This window comes from Scyliorhinus torazame, chromosome 2 (genome assembly GCF_047496885.1).
Source record: "Scyliorhinus torazame isolate Kashiwa2021f chromosome 2, sScyTor2.1, whole genome shotgun sequence".
In the NCBI taxonomy this organism is placed as follows: Eukaryota; Metazoa; Chordata; class Chondrichthyes; order Carcharhiniformes; family Scyliorhinidae; genus Scyliorhinus; species Scyliorhinus torazame.
The window spans coordinates 390,726,769-390,742,507 of NC_092708.1; the positions used below are offsets into that span (position 1 = coordinate 390,726,769).

General features: G+C 46.7%; 1 protein-coding gene across 8 annotated transcripts in view; it reads right to left on the reverse strand.

Annotated features, from left to right (window-relative positions):
- dicer1 (dicer 1, ribonuclease type III) overlaps positions 1-15,739 on the reverse strand; it is a 178,682-nt gene that overhangs the window by 28,115 nt on the left and 134,828 nt on the right. The window lies entirely within an intron of this gene.

The following is a 15,739-nucleotide window of genomic DNA, read 5'->3' on the forward strand; positions in this document are numbered from 1 at the left end:
TCTGCGCCTTCCTCTAGGTCATTGATAAAAATGACAAACAGCAACGGCCCCAGAACAGATCCTTGTGGTACTCCACTTGTGACTGTACTCCATTCTGAACATTTCCCATCAACCACCACCCTCTGTCTTCTTTCAGCTAGCCAATTTCTGATCCACATCTCTAAATCACCCTCAATCCCCAGCCTCCGTATTTTTTGCAATGGCCTACCGTGGGGAACCTTATCAAACGCTTTGCTGAAATCCATATACACCACATCAACTGCTCTACCCTCGTCTACCTGTTCAGTCACCTTCTCAAAGAACTCAATAAGGTTTGTGAGGCATGACCTACCCTTCACAAAGCCATGCTGACTATCCCTGATCAAACTCCTGCTATCGCCATCATCTACGTGACCATTTGGGTACCTTGCTCGTCGATTTTTAGAACTCGATTTCACTAACGATGTATTAGTTAATTCCTCCATTTATTATGTGAATAGGCCACACACTGACTGGACACTTTCCCCAAGCGATGGACCCAAAATATGACCAAACAGATTTTGTGAAATGATCAGTGCGATTACTGTACATTTTCCCCAGGTCAGACATTCTTGGTGATTTCAAAAGGCCAACTGGTGTCTGGTGATGCTGGAGGATAGTTAGTGGTCAACTGCTCTCCTGCAGGCCTTTTTGGAAGTGCATATTTATCAATAGCAAATCTTTGATCATACCCAACTATCCATCACCAAAAACAAATCACAGTCGCTCAAGGATTCATAACCATTAGCACAATCATCAATTTAAATGTGAGAAAATGTCAGAAAGATAAGGATTGGCACAACAATGAAGTGAATCTCAAAAAAAAGTTGTAGTTTTAAGGAAAGAAAGAATTGCTGAGCAAGAGGGCAGCAATGTCATAGCAATTAATTAAGTTTTAAAAAGTAAAAGCAATCCACAGGGTGCAAGAGGGTCAGCATATGTGGGTGGGTGAGCATATGTGGGTGTGTATGTGCTGGTGTCTGGTGGCATGAGTGAGTGAGAAAACATATTGGGCATCAGGTAGACTCACACTGCCCTCCATACCCACAGTCTCTCACTTGCACTCACCTCCACACACTCCCACATCCATCTCCAGGGTCAGGCGTGACTTTGCTCTCCCACTTGAGGATGAAAATTGAACTCAGTTCCGAGCACCCAATAGCAGCTCCCCCCCACTTCCCCACCCAGATATACCCACCAGACACCCCCATTAGCCTGCCAGCTCAGAGCACCTGCCAGACACTCTCTCTGTCGCACACACAAACCAGCAGCCAGTTTCTTTCATCCCACTGCACTTCCTTATTCCCCAAATGCCCCAGTTGGGTACTCACTCGCTTTCCAGCCGTTTCCTTCTCCATGCACGAGCTCACCATAGAAATCATAGCATCCCTACAGTGCAGAAGGAGGCCATTCGACCCATCGAGTCTGCATTGACCCTTTGAATATGCACTAACGTAACCTGCACATCCCTGGACACTCAGGGGCAATTTATCATGGCCAATCCGCCTACCCCATACATCTTTGGACTGTAGATGGAAACCGGAGAAAACCCACGCAGACACGGGGAGAACCTGCAAACTCCACACAGTCACTCAAGGCTGAAATTGAATTTGGGTCCCTGGCACTGTGAGGCAGCAATGCTGAGCCACCATGTTGCCCCCCACTGTGCCACCCAGAGGTCAGGTTTGAGGTTGGGCTGCTGTCTGAGACTGTGGGGACCTGAAGCCCATCCCGTAACAACCCCCGCCTGCCCAGGTTCCCGCCACTTCCGAGCTGGTCTACTCCCATTGAACTTACCTTTCCACTCTGATCACTAGGCAATAAGATGTGCAAAACTTATTTGGAAACTGATGACATTCCGCATGTCCAATCACAGACTGGTTTCACCCTACATTAGCTGATGACGGGCTATCTATCAGCTTCCAATAAATGGAGAAATAAGCCCGTGATTGGTTGAGCAGGCACGGAGCATATTTTGAATTTCTTTCTGGAAAACTTTGAAGTTGAACTGTTACCTACACTGGAGGACATGGCGGGTCGCTTAAAAATGCTTCAGGCCACATCTGGCCTGCAGGCCCTGCCTTGGACAAGCCTGTTTTAGCAAGTGCCAAAAAACAAAAACAACTTCAGTCTTGCTGATGGTGCTTTCAAGAAGTTCTTGCTGTCCGGATTTGCTGTCAGTCAAGCAGTAACAGATTATGTCATCAAGGGACAATGTGTATGCTTGAGAGTAGAAAAGTTGTAACGTTCTGTGTGATGGAGAAGCATCAGAAAATAAAGGCAACTAAACACTGGCTTAACCTTTAAAATAAAGAAACCGATAAGCTTCTTGCATTTCACTTGCTGATCCAAAAACAGAGAAAGGGTCAGAGGGAGTTTTGTCACAAAATAAAGCGACGATTTGGTTGAATCACACTATAGACAACCAGAACAGCAAAACGCCAGCCATCCAGGATTGTACCAGTGGAATCTGGGAAACGTAAAACACAGAATTAGATTGTGCTGGTTCAGTGATTTCCACAGCTCAAGTGACAAACTGAAACTGCACAAAAAAGATCCGTTACCAGGCAGATTCATAACAGACCCATGTTTCAAATCCCAAAAGTAACAGAATCCTTGTAATCAACTCCAATCCTCTAAAACACTGGAGGGAGTATTGAAAATCAAAAATCAGAGCGAAGATCACACTTGGCTATTTTTAATCAGCCTCCGAGCACTCAATTTTAGGCTTGTACGTGGCAGTGACCACCTCAGTGAGACAAAGACTGTGGCCACACTATGTATCCTTGATATTGTGTGGGCAACCACTGGGTATGAATTGTACTCTGGGTTCATGTAGAACACAGCATGCACAAGCTTACATATGTGCACAGATTACTACTTCCAGAATGCATGTATTAATTATTTGGAAAAGCTGGAACATCCGCACAGAATATTGCAAAGATTTCTGGTAAGGTTAGACTGTTTTACAGAATCAAACCAAAGTTGGGTGAAATGGACTCGGATTTGTGGCATGCTGTAAAAATTGACCTCAAAATTGTAACCCAAGAAAGAGTGAAGATAAATTAATCTTTTAAAAAGTGACAAACTGATAAGCAACCCCGAAGTACGTGCAATTCAAACAAGCTTGGAATTCATTGCAGTTAAAAGCTAACCAAAGTTCACCTCGCAAGATCAGAGTTGATAGAGAAACGTGAATGGGGCAGCATGGTGGCACAGTGGTTAGCACTGCTGCCTCACAACTCCAGAGTCCCAGGTTTAATTCCAGCCTCGGGTCTGTGTGGAGTCTGCACTTTCTCCCCATATCTGCGTGGGTGTCCTCCGGGTGCTCCGGTTTCCTCCCACAGTCCAAAGATGTGCTAAATTGCCCCTTAGTTTCCAAAAGGTTAGGTGGGGTTTCTGGGATAGGGTAGAGGCGTGGGCTTAAGTAGGGTGCTCTTTCCAAGGGCCGGTGCAGGCCCAATGGGCCGAATGGCCTCCTTCTGCACTATAAATTCTAAGATTTCTGGAACTCCTGGTAGAGCCAGGTGGCTATGGTTATCCCAAAGAAAAGCTAAAAGCTAGCAATTCTGGGAAACAAAGTCGAAAAACTCAATTAATCATATTGTTTCCCAGAATCAAGGAAAATCTTTGGAATTAAGAAGTAGTTGATTTGCATTTCTACCTGGCAAGAGGTTTGTCAGCCTGCCATCGCGATAGCGATTCGGGTGAAATCTTGTTTAACTTGTGCGTGTGTTTGCTCACAGAAGCAAGCAGTTCGGTTTGGAAATAAACAGGCAGCTGTAGTTTTGCTTTGGTGAATACTGTACGTCACTCGACTGAGGATGCAATTGTCAGTTGGGCCTGCATTTCAAGCAGAGAAAATACTAATCTTGTAGTTCACTGCATGGAATATCTCAGTTTGGATTTCATGAGGGAAAAAAATTTGCATTGAAAATTTAAAGGAGAAATCTACAGAGGTCCTCGCAAATCCTTCTGGCAGAAAGCAGTTAATTTGGAAATCTGTGGAAAAGCAGTTGGATATCTGCCAACAACCCAAACAAGCTGTTCAGGCATCCACATACACGAGGTCAGTAAAGAGAAGTGTAGAGCTGTGTCACCAAAAGTTAATGGAAGGGCTTCACCAAAATCTTACCTCTAAGGAATAGCTGGAATACAAAGGACGATTAAAGTAAATTCTGGAAGGCTGTGGCATACCTTTTGGGTGGTTCCAGGGTAAGTGAATGAACCTTCAAGACTTTGCAAGATGAGAGAACTTTCAGAAAAATGCACATTCTTTCATAGGATGTGTGTGTCACTGGTAAGGTCATGATGTGGAGATGCCGGCGTTGGACTGGGGTGAGCACAGTACGAAGTCTTACAACACCAGGTTAAAGTCCAACAGGTTTGTTTCGATGTCACTAGCTTTCGGAGCGCTGCTCCTTCCTCAGGTGAATGAAGAGGTCTGTTCCAGAAACACATATACAGACAAATTCAAAGATGCCAAACAATGCTAGGAATGCGAGCATTAGCAGGTGATTAAATCTTTACAGATCCAGAGATGGGGTAACCCCAGGTTAAAGAGGTGTGAATTGTCTCAAGCCAGGACAGTTGGTAGGATTTCGCAGGCCAGATGGTGGGGGATGAATGTAATGTGACATGAATCCCAGGTCCCGGTTGAGGCCGCACTCATGTGTGCGGAACTTGGCTATAAGTTTCTGCTCGGCGATTCTGCGTTGTCGCGGGTCCTGAAGGCCGCCTTGGAGAACGCTTACCCGGAGATCAGAGGCTGAATGCCCATGACTGCTGAAGTGTTCCCCGACTGGAAGGGAACATTCCTGCCTGGTGATTGTTGCGCGATGTCCGTTCATTCGTTGTCGCAGCGTCTGCATGGTCTCGCCAATGTACCACGCTTCGGGACATCCTTTCCTGCAGCGTATGAGGTGGACAAAGTTGGCCGAGTCGCACGAGTATGTACCGCGTACCTGGTGGGTGGTGTTCTCACGTGTAATAGTGGTATCCATGTCGATGATCTGGCACGTCTTGCAGAGATTGCCATGACAGGGTTGTGTGGTGTCGTGGTCACTGTTCTGAAGACTGGGTAGTTTGCTGCAAACAATGGTTCGTTTGAGGTTGCGCGGTTGTTTGAAGGCAAGTAGTGGGGGTGTGGGGATGACCTTGGCAAGATGTTCATCGTCATCAATGACGTGTTGAAGGCTGTGAAGAAGATGACGTAGTTTCTCCGCTCCGGGGAAGTACTGGACGACGAAGGGTATTCTGTCGGTTGCGTCCCATGTTTGTCTTCTGAGGAGGTCGGTCCGGTTTTTCGCTGTGGCGCGTTGGAACTGTCGATCGATGAGTCGAGTGCCATATCCCGTTCGTACGAGGGCATCTTTCAACGTCTGTAGATGTCTGTTACGCTCCTCCTCGTCTGAGCAGATCCTGTGTATACGGAGCGCTTGTCCGTAGGGGATGGCTTCTTTAATGTGTTTAGGGTGGAAGCTGGAGAAGTGGAGCATCATGAGGTTATCCGTGGGTTTGCAGTAAAGCGAAGTGCTGAGGTGACCGTCCTTGATGGAGACGAGTGTGTCCAAGAATGCAACTGATTTTGGCGAGTAGTCCATGGTGAGTCTGATGGTTGGATGGAACTTATTAATGTCATTGTGTAGTCGTTTCAGTGATTCTTCGCCGTGGGTCCAAAGGAAAAAAATGTCATCGATGTATCTGGTGTATAACATCGGTTGAAGGTCCTGTGCGGTGAGTAGGTCCTGTTCAAACTTGTGCATGAAGATGTTGGCGTATTGGGGTGCGAATTTGGTCCCCATGGCTGTTCCGTGCGTCTGAACGTGCGCTCAGGATGCAGCAGACCAGCTGCGGAACACCGCCAAACAGATGAGACAACAATACTATGCCACCTATATGCATACCAAGAACAGAAAGCTTGAGAAACTTGGCATCACCACCGGCAGCAACCAAGCCACCCCCGGTGTCACAGTAGAAAACAATACAGGGAAATCTATTGTCAACTTGTCAGACTACACCCTTCAACCAGACAAAATCGAATTCCTCAGCAGAGGGCTTAATTTCTGCACCACCACCAAAATGGACCCCATCAGTCTCGCGGCAGACACGGAGGAATTCATCAGGCGAATGAGGCTCCGGGAATTCTTCCACAGGCCGCAAGAGGCCAACAGCGAACCCAAGCAGACTACCAATGAACCGGAACAGCAGACCGAGAGATCTGCGGTGCGGCAACCGAAGAGGAAAGAGTCGAATTGGACCCCTCCGGAAGGCCGCTGCCTTAGACTCGACATGTATGCTCAAGCCGTCAGGAGTCGCGTCAATGCCAGATTCATCAGTCGCATTCACAAGACAACCCGAACGTCACCCAAGCACAACGCAATGCCATCCACGCTCTCAAGACCAACCACAGCATCGTCATCAAACCAGCAGACAAAGGGGGGGCCACTGTCGTACTGAACAGAACGGACTACTGCAAAGAAGTATACCGACAACTGAACAACCAAGAACACTACAGACAGTTACCCGCAGATCCAACCAAGGAACACATCCGCCAACTTAACAGACTGATCAAGACCTTGGATCCAGATCTTCAGAGCACCCTACGTGCTCTCATCCCACGTACTCCCCGCATTGGAGATCTCTACTACCTCCCAAAAATACATAAGGCCAACACACCAGGCCGCCCTATCGTTTCAGGCAATGGGACCCTGTGTGAGAACCTCTCTGGCTACATCGAGGGCATCTTGAAACCCATCGTACAAGGTACACCCAGCTTCTGTCGCGACACGACGGACTTCCTACAGAAACTCAGCACCCATGGACCAGTTGAACCAGGAACATTCCTCGTCACAATGGACGTCTTGGCACTCTACACCAGCATTCCCCATGACGACGGCATTGCTGCAACAGCCTCAGTACTCAACACCGACAACTGCCAATCTCCAGACGCAATTCTGCAACTCATCCGCTTCATTCTGGATCACAACGTCTTCACCTTCGACAACAAGTTCTTCATTCAGACGCACGGAACAGCCATGGGGACCAAATTCGCACCCCAATACGCCAACATCTTCATGCACAAGTTTGAACAGGACCTACTCACCGCACAGGACCTTCAACCGATGTTATACACCAGATACATCGATGACATTTTTTTCCTTTGGACCCACGGCGAAGAATCACTGAAACGACTACACAATGACATTAATAAGTTCCATCCAACCATCAGACTCACCATGGACTACTCGCCAAAATCAGTTGCATTCTTGGACACACTCGTCTCCATCAAGGACGGTCACCTCAGCACTTCGCTTTACTGCAAACCCACAGATAACCTCATGATGCTCCACTTCTCCAGCTTCCACCCTAAACACATTAAAGAAGCCATCCCCTACGGACAAGCGCTCCGTATACACAGGATCTGCTCAGACGAGGAGGAGCGTAACAGACATCTACAGACGTTGAAAGATGCCCTCGTACGAACGGGATATGGCACTCGACTCATCGATCGACAGTTCCAACGCGCCACAGCGAAAAACCGGACCGACCTCCTCAGAAGACAAACATGGGACGCAACCGACAGAATACCCTTCGTCGTCCAGTACTTCCCCGGAGCGGAGAAACTACGTCATCTTCTTCACAGCCTTCAACACGTCATTGATGACGATGAACATCTTGCCAAGGTCATCCCCACACCCCCACTACTTGCCTTCAAACAACCGCGCAACCTCAAACGAACCATTGTTTGCAGCAAACTACCCAGTCTTCAGAACAGTGACCACGACACCACACAACCCTGTCATGGCAATCTCTGTAAGACGTGCCAGATCATCGACATGGATACCACTATTACGCGTGAGAACACCATCCACCAGGTACGCGGTACATACTCGTGCGACTCGGCCAACGTTGTCTACCTCATACGCTGCAGGAAAGGATGTCCCGAAGCGTGGTACATTGGCGAGACCATGCAGACGCTGCGACAACGAATGAACGGACATCGCGCAACAATCACCAGGCAGGAATGTTCCCTTCCAGTCGGGGAACACTTCAGCAGTCATGGGCATTCAGCCTCTGATCTCCGGGTAAGCGTTCTCCAAGGCGGCCTTCAGGACCCGCGACAACGCAGAATCGCCGAGCAGAAACTTATAGCCAAGTTCCGCACACATGAGTGCGGCCTCAACAGATCCTGTGTATACGGAGCGCTTGTCCATAGGGGATGGCTTCTTTAATGTGTTTAGGGTGGAAGCTGGAGAAGTGGAGCATCATGAGGTTATCCGTGGGTTTGCGGGACCTGGGATTCATGTCACATTACATTCATCCCCCACCATCTGGCCTGCGAAATCCTACCAACTGTCCTGGCTTGAGACAATTCACACCTCTTTAACCTGGGGTTACCCCATCTCTGGATCTGTAAAGATTTAATCACCTGCTAATGCTCGCATTCCTAGCATTGTTTGGCATCTTTGAATTTGTCTGTATATGTGTTTCTGGAACAGACCTCTTCATTCACCTGAGGAAGGAGCAGCGCTCCGAAAGCTAGTGACATCGAAACAAACCTGTTGGACTTTAACCTGGTGTTGTAAGACTTCGTACTGGTAAGGTCAGCATTTGTTGCCCATCCTTTATTGCCCTTGGCTGAGTGACTTGCTGGGCCATTTCAAAGGGCAGGTGAGAGTCAACAGAGTTCATAACATTAAAGCTTACAAAAGCTTATGCTGAGTTATTGGTGCTTACAGTAAAAGATTGTTTTTGTTAAAACATTAAATATTGTGGTGCAATTCTGTCATTTAATTACTAGGTGTTTGGATTTCTTCTCCAAGTGTTATCGGTCCCTAACAGGATCGTAACAGGGGCAAAGGGGACAAGTAGAAGAGAGTGAAAAATGAGAGAAGAAAATGCAGGCATATTTAACACATGGATATTCAATGCAAAACTAAATCCAGTTTCTGCTGATAGTAAACCCTTGGGGGTTAAAATCTTTGTGACATATGTAATTTAAGAAAGACACTGGTTTAATGATAAAGCAGAAAGATCTCATTAGAGGGATTCAAATAATGCTGAAATGAGAAGGTTTCTGAAAATTTATAATGTCTCATGGGTTATCAAGCAGTACACACCATGCTAACAAGGCAAAAGTTTGTCACCTTGTGTCTTGAAGGTGATAACGTAAAATGGGGGATTGTAGCAGCACACCCATGTCTTCACGTCAATGACTTCCATTTATAGAGCACATTTAATGCAGAAAAATGTCCAAGGCGCTTCTTTCAATCATTCGGCACCAAACCAAAACAGAGACCATGACGAGGAGTAAAACCACCTCTTGAACTATTAAATCTTAAACAAGAGGTAGTGAGGAGGGAGGGTGGCGGGTGTTTCTGGGGAGAATTTGGAGCTCGAGGGCTAAATAGCTGAGAGCATGGCCAGTGGATGAAGCTTTTCTCCAGTCACACAAACTTGGAAAATTAGCATCCAATTCCCAGAAAGAGCTGGAAACCCTCAGCAGCTCGGGTGGAATCAATGGAGAGAGAAAATTAAACAGAACATTTCAGGTCAGTGATCCTTCTTTCACAACTCAAAGAACATGTTACCCAGTGTGCATCCTTATCTCACGTGGACCAGAAACACCACAGGAATGCTCAAGTTGGAACAGGGCGCACAAAGAAATGACCTCCAGTGCTTTAAAAATAAAGATCCGCAAGTACACAGCGTGATGCAAACCACAATCGACTTGAGGCCTGGTTTGTTGAGAAATAGTTTTTTTACTGACACCTGGGGGACCTACAAATTAAGCTCAGACTCCTCACCTTAAATGCCGCGATCAATTTCCATTCATAATGATAAAAATGGCAAATGCTGTAAATTAAATAAGAGCAAATGCAGGATTCTGCTACAGGTCCATTGGTAACCTGGAACATTGACCTGCCCTTTTTTCTTCGGAACTTGATGGATCAGAGGTACATTTGCAGCCTTTTGCTTTTTCATTTGACTTTGAATCCTTGTCGCTGCATCAATTTTGTACAATGCATCAATTAACCAGCAGCACATATCCACCACATTTAAAGCCAGAGGTGGCTATTTAGGCAGAAAATGGTAATGTTTTCCAGGTGCCCCCCTCTCTATTTTCTTTAAAATTGATTTATTAAGGAAACAGCTGCAATTACAACAATATAATTTAGAACACATTTCCTGCTAAATCACCCAGTTTATTCTTTATGCACCACACTCTGAAATAATTAACACTGCAATATTCTCTCCAATCTGAAATTATTCTGTCAGAACATGGGCTTCGTAACATTATTCCAGTGTATTACAGTATAATGTATAAATATGCTTCTAACAATCTGTCATTATGGTGACACCTAGAAGACTCTCAAGGATTGATGAGGGCAGACTCTGTAATCATCCAGTAACTCAAATGAAAAATACAAGTGCCGAGACTTTTAAAAATATTGCAATTCACATATAAAATAATAATTACTGTTATGACATTTGATTTTTTTTGACAGTTTAGAACAGATGGGATTTCTCCAGCCTTCTCCAAATCTGATTTCCTCACATTTTCCTGTCGTGTGGCTTAATATGCGTCAAAAGCCTTTTTTTATCCTCTCCATCTCCCTTTCTATTGGGGTCTATCAATTTAAGACGACGGACAGAGTTAATTGTCCCTGGCAATGTTTGCACGAGTGTAAAAAGGCTTTTTTGCAGGAAGGCGATGACAGGCAATGTTGAAATCTGACATCTAATTTCACAAGCCCAGAGTCTTGCTTGTGACAATTAAACAGTACCTGTCATTTCAACAGACTATTTATTTCTTCAAAGGCTGATAACCTGATTTAATTTAAAATAAGTCTTAAAAATTAGACACATTATTTGGAGTTCAATATTTGCTTGAGGAAAGAGCTGGAAGCTCAGTCCCCAAGCTTTTAAGAATGGTGTAGTTGATTCATCTAATAAGTGAGGGCTATCTACTGGAATAACAACGGAATAAAAAGAACATGTTTTCTCATTCCAGCCGTGCACAGCAGCTTGGCCAGGTATTAGAGGGTTATCAGGTGGAACTTCCGGTGGCGCTCGTGAGCAGAGTGGCTGTGTCGAGAAGAGGCTCCCGCCGGTCCGCGATTTTTCGGACTTTTTCGGTGGTTTCCCCGTGGTTCTCTCTTCCCGGGTTTCTTCGGCCTTTGGGGCCTGAGGGACGGGCGTTGGGTCGGTCCGGTTTGGAGCCGGTGAGAGCCCCACGGGAATGTCCAGCGGCCGGACCGGGAGGCATCAACCCAGAGGTCGGATGCGTGGGCAGAGCTTGACACGAGGCGAGGCAATTGAGGTGGCAGGCCTGAGTGCAGAACGCAATGTAGAGGGGGACTAGAACACACTGGGTGGCTCCCACTGAAAATGGATCTTTGAGGTGTTTGAAGTCCGGTCCCCGGTGGAAGAGATTTCTTGACTTTGGAATTTTGGGGGAAAAAATAATTTAGTTATATTTGGATTAAAGAAATAATAACTCGTTAGAGGATGCGGAAAGCAGCTCGGAAGGAGAAAGAAAACCCGGGTTCGCTGTTGAATGAAAAGGCCAGCAAAAGTGCTGACAAGCTGGAGGATGCTGGACCGCATGGTGGGGCCGCACTACTTACGATGGAAAAGATGACAGAGGTGATGGCAGTGGAGCTGGAAAAGCAGTTTGCGAGGCATATGGAGGCTTTGAGACGACGGTCGCATTGAAATCATTGGTGGAAGGGAAATTCTTCAGGTGAGGGATAGGGAAGTTGGTGGTGGCTACGGAGCTGATTAAAAAGGTTTATGAGGAGTTTTATGAGAGATTGTACAGGTCAGAGCCACCCGGGGGAGACCGTGAGATGCAGGAATTTTGAGATGCAGGAATTTCTAGATGGGCTGGAGTACCCGAGGCTAGGGGAGGGGGACAGGGCTACATTAGAAGGAGCAATAGTGGAGCAGGAGATAAAGGATGCGATTGAAAGGATGCAGTCGAGGAAGGTGGCAGGGCCGGATGGGTTCCGGTGGAATATTATAAAAAATTCAAGGATAAGCCGGCACCCCTGATGGTGGGGATATTTGAAGAGGCGATAGGGAAGGGGGTGTTGCCACAAATCTTGGGGCAGTCATCGATTTCACTGTTGCTAAAAAAAGATAAGGATCCGACAGAGTGTGGGTCGTATAGGCCCATATCAATTCTGAATGTGGACGCAAAAGTATTGGCGAAGGTACTGGCGGGTAGGCTGGAGGAGTGCCTCCCGAAGGTGATAGGTGAGGATCAGACGGGGTTCGTGAGAGGGAGGCAGCTCTTTTCGAACATTAGGAGGGGTTTGAACGTCGTTATGGCACCGGCGGAGGGGAAGGAAACAGAGGTGGTTGTGGCATTGGACGCCGAGGAGGCGTTTGACCGGGTAGAATGGGGTACTCGATGGCAGTTCTGGAGCGGTTTGGGATTGGACCAAGATTTGTGAACTGGGTAAAGCTACTATATAAGGAGCCGAAGGCGAGTGTCCGCACAAACAATATCAGCTCAAGATACTTTTCTCTCCACCGTGGGATGAGGCAGGAATGTCCTATGTCCCCCCCCCGCTGTTTGCGCTTGCGATTGAGCCGTTGGCCATCGCATTAAGAAGTTCGGGAGCATGGAAAGGAATAGTGCGGGGGGGGATAGAGCATAGGGTGTCCTTACATGCTGACGACTTGCTGTTATGTGTCGGAACAGAGTGTCGATAGGAGGAATATTGGAGCTACTGCGGGTATTTGGGTCTTTCTTGGGGTACAAGCTGAACCTAGACAAGAGTGAGTATTTTGTGGTGTCTCGGCCGGGGGTGGGGCAGGGGTAGGGGGGCTGCCATTCCGTAGGGCAGGGACTCACTTTAGGTATCTGGGGTGCAGGTTGCCCGGGAGTGGGGGAGGCTTCGCAGGTACAACATCTCAAGTTTGGTGGGGAGAGTGAAAGCCAATCTGGCAAGGTGGGATGGTCTCCCCCTGTCACTGGCGGGTCGGGTACAGGCGGTTAAAATGAATGTGTTGCCGCGATTCCGGTTTATTTTTCAATGCCTACCGATTTTCCTGCCAAAGGCTTTTTTCAGGGAGATTGAGGGAAGGATTACCTCATTCATATGGGGAGGGAAGGTGGCCAGAGTTAGAAAGATGCTGCTACAGAGCGGAATGCAGGGAGTTTGGGTCTTCCGAACCTGATGTACTACTACTGGACAGCGAATGTGGAGGTGGTGCGGAGCTGGGTCAGAGGGGTTGATTCCCAGTGGGTCAGAATGGAGGAGAGTTTGTACAGGGGGTCGGGACTGATAGCACTAGCAACAGCGCCGCTCCCGATAGCTCCGGGGAAATACTCAGGGAGTCCGGTAATAATAGCTTCATTGAAAATCTGGAGGCAGTTTCGGCAACACTTCGGGTTGGGGGCAGGGTCAAGGGAAATGCCGATTCTGGGGAACCACAGATTTGAGCCAGGGAGGTGGGATGGAAATTTCTGGAAATGTGAAGAGAAGGGGATTAAGACGCTAAAAGATTTGTTTCTTAGGGGTCGGTTTGCAGGATTGAAGGAGCTGGAAGCGAAGTATGGGCTGGAGCAGGGAGAAATGTTTAGATACATGCAAGTTCGAGATTTTGCCAGAAAAAAGATACAGAGCTTCCCGGAGGAACCGGCCTCCACATTGCTGGAGGAGGTGCTGACGACAAGGGGACTGGAGAAGAGGGTAGTGTCAGCGGTGTACGGAGCTATTTTGGAAGATGATAAGGCACCACTGGAAAGGATCAAAGCAAAGTGGGAGGAAGAGTTGGGGGAGGTCATCGAGGAGGGGGTCTGGTGTGAGGTGCTCCGGAGAGTAAATGCTTCCACCTCATGTGCGAGGTTGGGGCTGATACAGCTGAAGGTGGTATACAGAGCACACCACCTCACGAGGGCGAGGATGAGTCGGCTCTTTGAGGGGGTAGAAGATGCGTGTGAATGTTGCAGGGAGGCCCCGCTAATCACATTCATATGTTTTGGTCCTGTCCAAAGCTAGAGGATTACTGGAAGGAGGTTTTTAGGGTAATTTCCAAGATGGTGCACGTGAAACTGGACCCGGGTCCCCGGGAGGCCATATTCGGGGTGTCGCACCAGCCAGGGTTAGAAACGGGAGCGGAGGCAGATATCGTAGCCTTCGCCTCTTTGATTGCCCGAAGGCGGATCCTGTTGGGATGGCGAGCAGCCTCTCCACCCTGTGCCCTGGCGTGGCGGGGGGGACCTGTTGGAATTCCTGACTCTTGAGAAAGTTAAGTTTGAACTGAGAGGAAGGACAGAGGGGTTCTACAAGAGATGGGCATTATTCATTATGCACTTTCAAGAACTGGATAACATCGAACATTAGTTTGGGGGGGGGGGGGGGGGGGGGAAGCTGTGTAGATTAAGGGTGACTATGTGTAATCCCTGATTCCTTTTTGTCATTTGTTTATGTAAACATGCGGGCTAATGTTTTGGGGTTGATGGGAGGATTGGATCGTTGTTATTGTTATGGTGATTGATATATTGTTGCTAATTATTGTTCATTGTTGGTGGGTGTAAATTTGGGAGAAAATGTGAAAAAGGAGAATAAAAATATATTAAAAAAAAAAAAAGAGGGTTATCCGGTTAGTTACAGCATAGCAAAATACAAGGAAAGCTCTCTCGGCTCTGTTCCAACAATGTACCCAAGTAAGACATTCATTAAAACACCCCATAATTGATCAATTTCAATGTTTCTAGTTATCTTCAACCAGACACCTTGTGGCTTTGTGCAGTGAAATACGGGCAGTTTTATGTTACGGGTGCCAGTTTTGACTGGGATGGAGTGGCTCAATTTTGTTTTGCTCGACCATTGAAATGTGACATAGAAAATGGTCCTCCCACAAATCTTTAAGGTGGTCGAGCAGAGTGCTAAGCTTACTGCACCATCTATGCCGCTTAGAACATTTTAGGAAAAAGCCTCAGGTAAAGCAATGGTGCTTTATCATTTACAGTGGCAAGTTGCATTTGCTGGTCTTAGTTCAAAGTTAAATGCTAAAAGGTCACCTCAGAAATTTCATTCTCTTCCATGGTACAGCTTTTAGCTTTTAACTTATAGGGGCTATTCGAGTAAAAGTTGACAAATAAATATTCCTGTTGGAGAACATTCAAGGTTATCACTTTATGATGAGTGGACCCTTAATGGATCACATTAAAATAAAGTTAGGCATAAAAATATTTTTAAAAAAAAAGTTAAACAGAGATTGCAAGTTTTTAAAAAACGTTTCTGCCCCTAGGCCAAAGAAAAAGAATTAAAAAAAGGATTCCCGAGCCCGATTGAAAGTCAGCATAATGTTCATTAGGTGTAAAGGCATGATTTGGTTTGCCTGTAATGTCCTTGATGAGAAACAGCCCAGCAAAACTCACCATCTAGGCTAAAAAAATGCATACTTATTTCAGGGAACATCGGGCACAGCACCCCAGAAAGCTTGCACTTTCAAGAAGTGGGGACAACTGGAAGAAATGAAAACAGTTAAAGAACAAATTATGCTCGTCTCATCCTCAAGTCTCTACTTTCCAGATCCTCCATTTACGAGGTTTTAATAGAAACCTACATACTTATAAAGCAGCAGCAAACTAAAAAGTTGAGAGGATGTCATAAACAGAAAAGTGATTTATTAAAAATATTTCAACCTCTTAGCCCGTTACTACTTGATAAAGGCTCAAAGAGTGGCTGCAGCGATG